Raw genomic sequence first — 11,706 nt, forward strand, 5'->3', positions numbered from 1 at the left:
GCGTTCAGCCTCACTTCCCCCTTAGGCGGAGAGAAGGATACAGGGAAGCTTGGTAAAAAACAGAATTAAAGGGAATGGGTGTCGGAAGCCGAGGGTCTGAAGTTCACGACTCATAGAAGGGGAGGGGAATTGAAAGGCTCTCAGTGAAGAAGGTACAGTAAATAAATGTCCAGCGGCATAGCGGGCTGGGAAGTTGAATGAAATGGCCTAATCTAGGCCGGAGGTCGTAAGAGAGAAGGGAGGGGGGCGGGGGGTAAACAATGAATTGATTCTCGGAGTATTTCTTAAGGTCTTTTTTTCTGCCATACTTCTCTCATTCCTGCCGCTATTCCAAGCTACTGAGGCGCCTAAGTCCCCTTCTCTGCCTTATTCCCCTTCTGTATTGAGGGTCACTGAGGCGCCATTTGTTTCCTAGTTCCCTGTACGTCTTTGCAGTTTACAGTACAAATAACAGTACTTTGGATGCGTGTAGAGTTGTATATACATGCAAAGGCTTTTAACTAGATATAATTTACTTACGGTCCTCTCTTCAAAACTAATAATAGCTATTATTTATTAAGTTCTTAATATATTTCTGCCTCAATCTTTACGTACACATTATCATTTGCTCTTCATAAAAACCTTGTTAGAAAACATGCCCAAAAGGAAGTGACTTCCTTAGGTTCACACAGCCAGCAAGCGATGGTTAGGCATTCAGATCTAGATATGTACCCATATTGCAGACGGGACATAGCAGGAAAGTTTAGGCCAGTATTATATAAAATAATAACTAACTTCCGGTTACTGTTGCTTTATAGTTTACATAATACGTTCACATCCATCATTTCATTCTGGCACCAATCCTGTAATACGATACCAGGTATTGTCGACTCCATTTACGGTTATGGAAACAGACTAGGAATTAAGTGACTTGTCCAAGGTCAAACCACCAGTGTATCTCAGACCCAGAGAGTGTTTTTTATACTATTTTCTACAAAAGAAAAGAGCTGTTAAGTTCACACCTTTTGTTAGGTCTCTGGATCTCTTAGGGGGAAGGAGTGATAAGGATGTTTATCCTTAAGGAGGCAACAGAGCTTTATTTTATTGTGTGCTTGGAAATTGCCTCTTCATGCACAACACATGATATGTTAATTGAAAGCTAGTATTGTTTTAATTATTATTGTACAGTGAGCCCCTTTCACTTATTCTGGAAATTCTTGCTTTCTGAAACCTTAGATAAGTGAACTATCTCAAAATTTCTGAAACATTTGGGACAAAATAGATACATCAGTGCAGTCCATGAGGCCATTTGAGTCTTCTGTAGCTGCCAAGGGAATTGTTTACCTTACTAGGTTTTTTGGGTAAATAGAATTTGATGCTTTGAAATGAACCATCTGTGAGACACTCCTAAAAGGTATTAGTACTGACTTCCACCTTAATTATTGTCTACAGTTTTCTTCAAAAGAAGTGACATGTTTGAAAGAGAAATTATTTAAACGTTATTCTCTTATCCAATTCTCCTGGCCCACGGCACAAATGATGTTACCGTAATACAAGATAGGTAATGTTACTTACCTTGAAAGGGATAATTTTCAATAAAGTTTTTTGGGGCGCCTGGGTGGCTCAATCGGTTGGGTGTCCGACTTTGTCTCTGGTAATGATCTCATGGTTCTTGGGTTCAAGCCCTGCGTCTGACTCTGTGCTGACAGCTCAGAGCCTGGAGCCTGCTTTGAATTCTGTGTCTCCCTCTCTCTCTGCCCTTTCCCTACTCACACTCTGTCACTCTCTGTCTCTCAAAATTAAATAAACATTGAAAAAATAATTTTTTTAAATAAAGTTTTTCTTAATTCATGCAGGAAAAATTGTTTATTTCTATTCTGACAATAATTTGGTGGTAACTACATACATGGTCTTGGAACTGGTTTTTAATTGAGTGTTTTTAAGTTGAGAAATTGAATATGCCTAGTAGGTGGAAATTGTTGTCTACTGTTACTGAGAAGTTACACCTTCAGTGAAATTTTATTTTCATCATACAGAATCCAAAGAATTGAATTATGAAAGCCTCAAAACACATGAAAAATGACAGCAGTGTGCACATGGGCATGCACTTTTATGTTTTGACATCACCAAGCTAAATTTTCTTTACTGATAATACATATGAATAGTGAAATAGATTTTTTAAATCGCATTTGAATATGTCATTCTAAATCACACTTGACAAAATAACCACTTCCCACCTTACTGAAAAAATGGGTAGCCTTTTGCTGGTTTGTCAAGCACAATCCATTTGACTCATCCAATGTTCATTTCCCCATGTGGAACTTTGATTAGTTAGAAATACTCTTCCAAAACTAAATCTGACATTTAAACCCATTTGTTACTATAGTTCTAATTTTAAGAATGATACTTTTGAAAGGAAAAAAAATAAAATACCCTGATATAAAGCACAGTTCATAGGAGGAGGGAAAGGAGTTAAGTTTTCGATCAATTCTAGAATTAAATTGGGTCATTTAACCTTCAAGTCACTTAATGAGTCTGTAGATGCAAAGTTCAGAAAGTAAGAAGGCTAACAAAGGGGCATTAACCATGCCACGTTCAATATGTGAATTATTTTTTTACAGGCATTTAGAAGGCATGGGTACCTGTAAAGTAAGAACGTTTTGTTAGGACAAAATATGACATGCTGTTTCTTATAAGGCCATAGGAGTGCAGAAAGCTTCTAACTTGCTTATGTGAGATATACATGCTTCCTTCCTCTTCTTCCCCAAATCCATGATCTTAATTGCCTAATAACTTTTAAAAGATCTTGATGAGATTTCTAATAGTTTTTCTTTTTTTAAAGTTTATTTATTTTTGATAGAGAGAGAGAGAATGTGGCAGGGGAGGGGCAGAGGGAGAGGGAGACAAAATCTGAAGCAGACAGCAGAGAGCCTGATGCAGGGCTCAAATTCATACACCGTGAGATCATGACCTGAGCCAAAGTCAGATGCTTAACCGACTGAGCCACCCAGGAGCCCCACTAACAGTTCTTATTCTCATCTCAGTATTCCCTATGGGAAAATGAGCTGAGCCCCTAATGTTAGCTGCTCTGATATATACCTCTTCTATCACCATTACCCCAGCATCACCTCTATCTGAATTGACAAAATGCAGTTAAAACTGAAACCCTCTTTCCCCATAAATTTCTAGTATGGCACTTCTAAAATTCCTGTATTGCTTTTTTTTTTTTCAATGTGTATTTATTTTTGAGAAGGAGAGGTGGAGAGAGAGGAAGACAGGATTCAAAGTGGGCCCTGCACTGACAACAGAGAGCCTGATGCGGGGCTTGAACTCACAAACCGTGAGATCGTGACCTGAGCCAACGTTGGACACTTAACCAACTGAGCCACCCAGGCGCCCCTAAAATTCCTATATTGCTTTTAATAAACCTAGTAAATGTAAAAGCAAGAGGCATCCACTTAACAAGAGCATAACCATTATTGTTTTTCTTTTATATCGGAAAAGGAAGGGAATCATATCTTTGGGGATTGTTATAAGTCAGCCACATGCTTTCTTATATGAAAAATATACACCTGTACTAAGAGTTGACTGTGTTCCTCCAGATCTCTACTCCAGATAATCAGACTTTGAGTCATCAGCTTTTGTTGAAGCTGAGGGTGGATATGTGAGGGACTTAATTACTGAAGTAGGTATCGTGAGAACTTGAAAGGATGCAGAATGCCATCCCTGATGCCGAGGAACTCCAAGTCTAATAGTAGAAATAGGCTAAACTAAATTGTTCATAAATATAGGTAGAATAAAGCATGTAATCAATCAAAACAGTATAAGAAAATAAATATCACAAATGCTATGAAAAATTGAGGGCTTGTTGTAGGGGGAGTGTTTTTCAGAATATTATCTTAGTCTTTAAAACAGTCCTGTGAGATAGGTTTAACTCTGGAAGGTTAACATTATCATCATCATTATTACCACCCAGCTAGCAAGTAGCAGAGCTGGGCTTCAAATCAAGGTTTTCTTCCATGTTTAGTACTCACTCTTTCCACTACATCACAGCTGCTTAGTGATTTGAGAGAGAATTAGCCAAGAAGTGAGTGCAAACTGGTGGCCAGTGGCCAAACTTGGCTTACATGTGTTTTTGTTTGGCCAGCAGCAGTTTAACTTTTTTTTTTTTTTTTTTTTTTTTAATGTGAACATCTTTGTGCAGTGGCCAGCAGTTCTCTCTCTAAGGTCATATACCAGGTCCCTTGAGACATATTACCTGCTTGGCTCCAGAAAGCATTTGCGTTTTCTGTGTCAGGCAGTAACTGGCGACAGAGAGGAGATATTCTCAAAAGGCTCATGAAAGGTATTTCAAAGGGTGGAAGAAGGACTTTGTGAACAAGAGTTGCAGAGAGTATTTGAAGAAGAATGATTGGCAGTATTTCTTATTATATAAAGGTGAAAGAGGTCAAGTAGAGTTATAGGTTATGCCTTAGCACCATAGTTTTCAAACTTTAGTGATCATCAGAATCGAATGTAACAGTGGGTTGCTGGGCTCCACCCCAGAATGAGTGCATTTGGGATGGAGCCTGAGAATTTGCATTTCTACCAAGTTCTTTGGTATTGCTGATACTGCTGGTCCAAGGATCACACATGGGAAATTAGTGTTTATCAGACTGTGGGTCATATCTGGGGAAGGACTTAAAACCCAGACTTTGGTTTCTGTTGTTTTAAGTACAACAGGAATTTACATAGAATGTTTAGAAAATAAGTAAAAAAATTAAAATTAGTCTTATCAATTAGAAGGTTACAATTACCATTTTTAATGGACTGTTCAATTTCCTTTTTTCTAAAAGTATTAGGAAACCAAAATTGTATCATCATTATCATCACCATAATAGTAGCTATTAAATTAACACTAATTAGGAATCTATTATGTGCCATGGTCTTTACATATATTTATTTAATCCTTATAATATTTTTTGAGCCAGGTACTATTATTATTATTTTTATTTTACAGATGAGGACTGAGGCACAGAGAGGTTATTTAATTTGTTCAGTGTTTCATTGCTAGTAAGTGGCATACTTAGGATTAAAACCCAAGCAGTCTGGCTCCAGAGCCTGTATGCTTAATCATTATGTTTACTATAATGAGTCTTCTGTCATACTGACCATTATGTTGTACTAGTGTGCTAAACTACTTTTAACCTGAATTGTTTAATCAAATCATGAACAATTTTGATAACATTAAATATTCTTGTCCAACATTTAAAATGAAAGCCTACATTTTTTTCTTTTAAAATATTTCAAACATTTTAAGTGTACAGAAACATTATATAAAAATACTCATGCACCGACTACCAGGTTGAACATATGTTAATATTTCAGCATATTTGCTTTGAACCCCCCTTTCAAAAAAGAAAAAAAAATATGTAATTTAGTAAGACCATGATTTTAAGATTTAATTTTACTTAAAATGGTGCCTTATGAGTTATAAAAGAAATCACCCTTTCCCTTAATAAAAATAGGATCCTGGGGTGCCTGGGTAGCTCAGTCGGTTAAGTGTCTGACGCTTGGTTTCAGCTCGGGCCATGATCTGAGCCCATGGATCTGTGCTGATGGCTCAGAGCCTGGTTTAGATTCTTTCTCTCCCCTCTCTCTGCCCTACCTCGCTTGCTCTCTCTCTCAAAATAAATAAATAAACGTAAAAAAAAAAAATAGGACATCCTTTAAACTTATAAAGGAGGAAGAATTTCTATGTAGTAAACAACCCCGTAATTACTGTTGTTATCATGCCATCCCAGTGAACACTCCTCCTCCTTCAACACTCTGGCCCATACATGGGCTTTTAAAATTATTTGGTGATAAAGGTATTAAACACAGATAGTAACATAAAACTAGGTAATGTGACTTGTATGGTTTACTCAGTTTTCAGGCTGCTTAGCCTACTTTCATGTGGCAAAGGTCAAATTCCATCTGGGTAACAACTGTGCGTTGCCAAATAGAACTATCTGCAGTGATGGAAAAGTCCTATGCCTGTCCTGTCCAATATGGCAGCCACTAGCGTAGCCCTTGAAATGTGGCTAGTACAACTTGGGAACTGAATTGGGTTTTTGTTGTTGTTGTTTTGTTTTGTTTTTGAGAGAGAGAGCGTGCACAAGTGAGCAAGGGGCAGAGAAAGAGAAAATCCCAGGAGGGGGGGGGAGAGAGAGAGAGAGAGAGAGAGAGAGCGAGAGGAAACTTGGGCTCACCCAAAGTAGGGCTCAAGCTCACCTGCAGCGTGGGCACATGCTCACCAGATGTGGGGCTTGTGCTCACGAACCATGAGATCATGACCTGAGCTGAAGTCAGATGCTTAATGACTGAGCCACCCAGGCGCCCAGAAACTGAATTGTTAACTTTATTTAATTTTAATTAAATTTAAGTAGCCACATGTGGCTAGTGGCTCTCAATTGTCAGCACAGATCTAGGTCCTTACAGCTCTAAGTCTTCATTAAAAATAATGATTCCCCAGATTCCAGGGAGTTCCTGGTTCTGGTGCTGGGTCAAGGGATGCAGACTGAAAAAGGGAACAAGGGAGCTTTTTTAGGATGATGGAAATATTCTTTATTTTGATTATGGTGATGAGGATATGGATATATACATTTGCCAAAACTCATCCAACTGAATTCTTAAAAAGGGTGCATTTGTGTGTGTAAATTATACCTCAATAAAGTTGATTTTAAAAAGTAAAAGAAAAAAAAAGGGCTGAGTTCCAGGGACAGAAGTTCCACCTCTAGTCTATCTAAAGCATGCCTTCTGCAATCCCATTTTTTCCTTAGGAACCACCAAAGTCATTACTACAACATCATAGGACCCTTTGTGATCTGGCACCCGGCTACTTCAGACATTTCCTTGGCTGGATGCTTTGGTGCACTGACCACCTTGTTAGTCCTCAAACACTCCAATACATTCCTGTCTCAGGGCCTTTGCACTTGCTCTTCTTCTGATTGGAAAATTTTTTCCAGGTAATCATTTTAGGTGTCTGCTCAAATGTCAGCTCCAGCAAGATGCCATTCCTGCCAACCTCTGTCCTTTTCACTCTCCATTTCCTTATCCTGCTCACTTTATAGCACTAATCACTATCTGAAATTATATAATTACTTGTCTATTGTCCTTCTTCCCCATTAGACTATAAGGCTGTTCATAAGGGCAGGCAGTTTGTTGATTGTTAGATTCCCTGTGCCAGGCACACAGTAGCCTCAATAAATATTGTTGAATGAATGAATGGCTGTCATCTATGGTAGTGTTTCTCAGCCTGAGATCGAAGCATGCATTCATTGAAAATCCACAAATTCTCTAAAAACTTTTTAAAATTTTTATGTTGTAATTTTGATACTAATATAAAACAATATTTATGATTTCCTAAATGAGCACCTTAAAACATGAAGTTTTGAATGCCTGAATTTACGTAGAGTTTAGGATTTTGTTTGTATCAGGTAAAAACCAAAGAACATCATGACAAAATGTATAGATAAAGATTTCACGGTAATTTTGATAGAGTTAGGTCATCACATGTCACACAGTAGCCTAGACTTGCCAAACTCAAAAGAACTAGGCCTTTAACTGCCAGTGCTACATTCAGTTAGAAACAGAAATTGCACAAAGCATGCATGCATGTGTGCACACACAAACACACACACTCTCATATATTCTGAACTTAGTAGTTATAAGTGAACTAGTAAATACACTGTAAGGAATTTTTTTTATGTTTTTATTTTATTTTTGAGAGAGAGACAGAGTGAGAGTGGGGGAGGGGCAGAGAGAGAGGGAGACAATCTGAAGCAGGCTCCAGGCTCTGAGCTAACAGCTCAGACTAACAGCTCTCCAGGCTCTGAGCTAATAGCTCCATGACATGGAGCTCAACCCCATGGACTGCGAGATCTTGACCTAAGCCAAAGTCAGACACCCAACCAATTGAGCCACCCAGGCGCCCCTCTCACAGTAAGGAATTGCTTCATGGTTTCCAGCAATACTCAGATTTGATACTACTTAACTAAGATGTCATACTTAAAGGGGGGATGCCTGATTGGCTCAGCTGGTAGAGCATGTGACTCTTGATCTTGAGGTCCTGAGTTCACACCCCGTGTTGGGTATAGAGCTTACTTAAAAAAAAGAATGTCAAATACTCAAAAATACTAACCCTATCTTATGAGTGACCACTTTACAGTTATCAGGTGAGCCTCAAAATTGGCATTCCAGGATTTTGTAGCACTAGAATTTTTATTGAAATATGTGATCTAATCTTCTCAAACTAGCATCAGGAAACCTGGAAGATATTAATACAGTGTATTTGTACAAACAGGTGTCATTTGCATTGACATTATTAAAGTAAACATATAGAGACGCATTTAATATAGATCAGAAGTTGCATCTTAATCTTCGTAAGCCTAACAGCTTGCAATTCAAACTAACATTAATTTTAAATGGCTGGACCAAATAACCAATGTCTGTGGAGCAGGAGAATACTTATCACTGCAGTTTTATTACTTTTCCTTCTTCCTTTTATTTTCCCTTTACTTAGAACTCAAAGGGTACTTTGGGGGTAAAAGAAAGTGAAGTTCAAGGGTTTACTGAAAGAAACACTTTATCCTCATCCCGGTAACAATCTTGAGTTTTTGTAGAATGGCCTGATCTCTCTGTCTGAACCTTCTGGCTCTATCTCCTAAACACAGTCTAATTCAGTTCCTTTCGTGGGTATGACATAAAGAGTCAGAATAAGCATTACATTTTTTTATATGTATAGTCTCATAAGACATATGTGAATGGGTAAGAGAAGAGCAAAAATACAAGGTGACATACTTTCTTAGTCCTTTAGATTATTTACATAAATCCTTGCATAATATTCCAATATATAAGTGTGTTATAAGTATGATGTACAAGAATATAAATCCAAGGCAGTCTGCAAGCAGGGGTTTTTATTTAGGTGGACAGGAAAGTATTGAAAATTATGTATGCATGTACTAAATTAAAGCATCAGCACTAGGTGTCAGCAGATCACAACATTGGAGAGTGCCTCAATTTGGACATTGGTAAAATAGCAATAAATGGACAGAGTGTCTTTCATGACCCCTCTTGCCTAGCATTTTCCCATTCATATATTAATTTTCAGCCTGGCATTTGCTAAGTGTGTCCACAAATTCTATGGATATTAATGGGTATCATGTTGAGGGGAGGGTTCTACAGTGAAGTAAGTTTAGTAAACAATGAGTAAATAAAGTTAGTTTTTCTACTGAGGACTTTCAGAGCCTTTCTATGCTAATGACACTGTGACTCCAGAGAAAAAGCAGTGATGCCTCCAAAATGTCCAGGGAGAGGAAGGGTTTAATGGCAAGAGTCTGCTAGCAGCTTAAGATACTAGAATGTATTACATTTTTCATTTTGGACATTATTTTGTTTACAGTGTACATTTTGGGGTAATCTGGGTGTGCTGATAGAGATAACAGGGATGTTAATACCCTAAGCCACCCTGGCAGTATTATTGATATGTAGCATTTCTGCACTTTGTTAGCCACAAAAACATTTGAATCTGTCAGAGGCACATATTTTTAGGAAAAACCAACACAGAGAAATAGTGCCTCTCATTATGGCCTCCACTTTCATCAGTATGCTTAAAAAGGAGTTAATGCTCTCCCATATTCTCTGGTAATTATGGAGGTGTTTTCCATTTAGTGTTTTAATCCAGCTGACATGTATTTTTGCATAGGATGTGAGGGAAAGATTCAAATGATTTTATTTACTTATTTTATATTGCAAAATACCGGTTGTCCCAAAACCTTGCATTAAATATGTTTTTGGTTTTGTTTTCAGGTCCAGAATCCTCCAGATCAATTTACCAATAAGTTCAATATGTAAAACAGACCAATGTGATTGAAATGGGAATGAATGAGAATTATTCCAACTTGCCAGCAGTACTTACCCCCTTTTCCACCCTCCCCAAAGGGTGTACTTTGAAAACCATTGGAAAAACTCACCCCCTCATGAATGGCTTGAAATACCCCATCTGTAACATGCTACATTAAAACGTTTGCCTATCTCAGTTATTTTTCTGCCAGTCTCATACTTTAATTTATGGAGCCTAGGACCTTTATAATTTAACAAAAGAAATTGAAACATCTAATAAATAACAACATGAGATTTGGGGAGACCCATAAAATTAGGATATTTCTTTTAAATGTCTGTTGTTGGCAAGAGTTGATTAAGTCCCTTCAATATATATTTGAACTAAAATTATTACTTTAAAATTTTTTTTTAACGTTTATTTATTTTTGAGAGAGAGAGAGACAGAGCATTAACGAGGGAGGGGCAGAGAGAGAGGGAGACACAGAATCGGAAGCAGGCTCCAGGCTCTGAGCCATCAGCCCAGAGCCCGACGCGGGGCTCGAACTCACGGACCGCGAGATCGTGCCCTGAGCTGAAGTCGGTCGCTCAACCGACTGAGCCACCCAGGAGCCCCTGAACTAAAATTATTTCTGAATAACTTGGTAAAACTATATACTGGTTGATAATATGATAATGTGTGTCACAAGTTTACAATGTGGATATTCTTTGATTGACTAAATCACTTGTAAGATTTAACCCTAAAGAAATAACCAGAAATGTATGGGAAAGTTTTGCTGTTGTTTATTAATAGTATTGAAGATGTTCCAGATTTTTAACAGTGTGGGACTGGTTAAATGGACCCTGGCACAGCCATCAGATGGAATACTCATTAGCCATTATAGTGATGTTATAAAAAGAAAACTACCTTATTGAGTACTTGTTACAAATCTGGCACTGTACCAGTCACCTTAATTGTATTGTCTTAAGTCTCACAATATCCCTAGGTGATAGGTATCACTCCCATTCATAGAAGAGAAAACAGCTCAAACAGCTAGTGAAGTATTGTTGGAATTCAACCCATGTCTGCTCTTAACCCTTATTCTTAATCACTATCCTAATGATACGGGAAAATATTCACTATTTACTGATAAGCAATTGTTTTAATGTAGTTTAACTGACATTAAAATAAACAACAAGAAGAAAACTTCCGCCTGGCGTGCCTGGATGACTCAGTCGGTTGGACGCCTGACTCTTGATTTCGGGTAGGGTCATGATCTCATGGTTTGTGAATTCAAACCCTGTGTTGGGCTCTGGGCTGACAGGGCAGAGCCTGCTTGGGATTCTCTCTCCTTTTCTCTCTGCCCCTCCTCCACTCACTCTTTCTCTGTCTCTCTCAAAATAAATAAATAAAAACTTAAAAAAAACACCACAACTTCCTCCTACATGAAATTCCTTCCTTTCCAAAGTTACTTATGCTTGGTAATGTTTCTCCCCAAATGAATCTACCTTTACACATGTTTTTTAAGTTGATTTTGGAAGTCCTAAATGCCTGGTCTAAGAATTCAAACATTATATTTATATATTTATTATAAAGTTGCTGCACCTTTAATCGTAAATTATATCACTATATATGAGTGGATACACTTGTAGGCTCTTTTTTATGTTCCCTGTATTCTATTTCTTCTTGCTCTGGCGTCAACTTGTAGGCAAAGTGAGGGGAGGGATCTGAAGGTCCATATGGCTAACTTTCAACACAGGAGTCCCTTGTGTGTGTGGTGTAGTGCGGTAGTTAGAAGCACTAGTTCTGGAACTCAACTGGTTAGACTGAGTCCCAGCTTTTCAATGAAAGTGTTTTCATTAAAATGAAGCGGTCATTGTAGCTACCTC

The 11,706-nt window shown here is 38.0% G+C and overlaps 1 long non-coding RNA gene across 1 annotated transcript; it reads left to right on the top strand.

The window, feature by feature from the left end:
- Positions 1 to 4: 4 nt before the first annotated feature.
- Positions 5 to 10,036, top strand: LOC102967898. Its single transcript, XR_001510651.2, has 2 exons — positions 5 to 152; positions 9,808 to 10,036. It is a non-coding gene; the product is annotated as an uncharacterized LOC102967898 (long non-coding RNA).
- The last annotated feature ends 1,670 nt before the right edge of the window (positions 10,037 to 11,706 follow it).

Source organism: Panthera tigris, chromosome F2 (assembly GCF_018350195.1).
Source record: "Panthera tigris isolate Pti1 chromosome F2, P.tigris_Pti1_mat1.1, whole genome shotgun sequence".
Classification (NCBI taxonomy): Eukaryota; Metazoa; Chordata; class Mammalia; order Carnivora; family Felidae; genus Panthera; species Panthera tigris.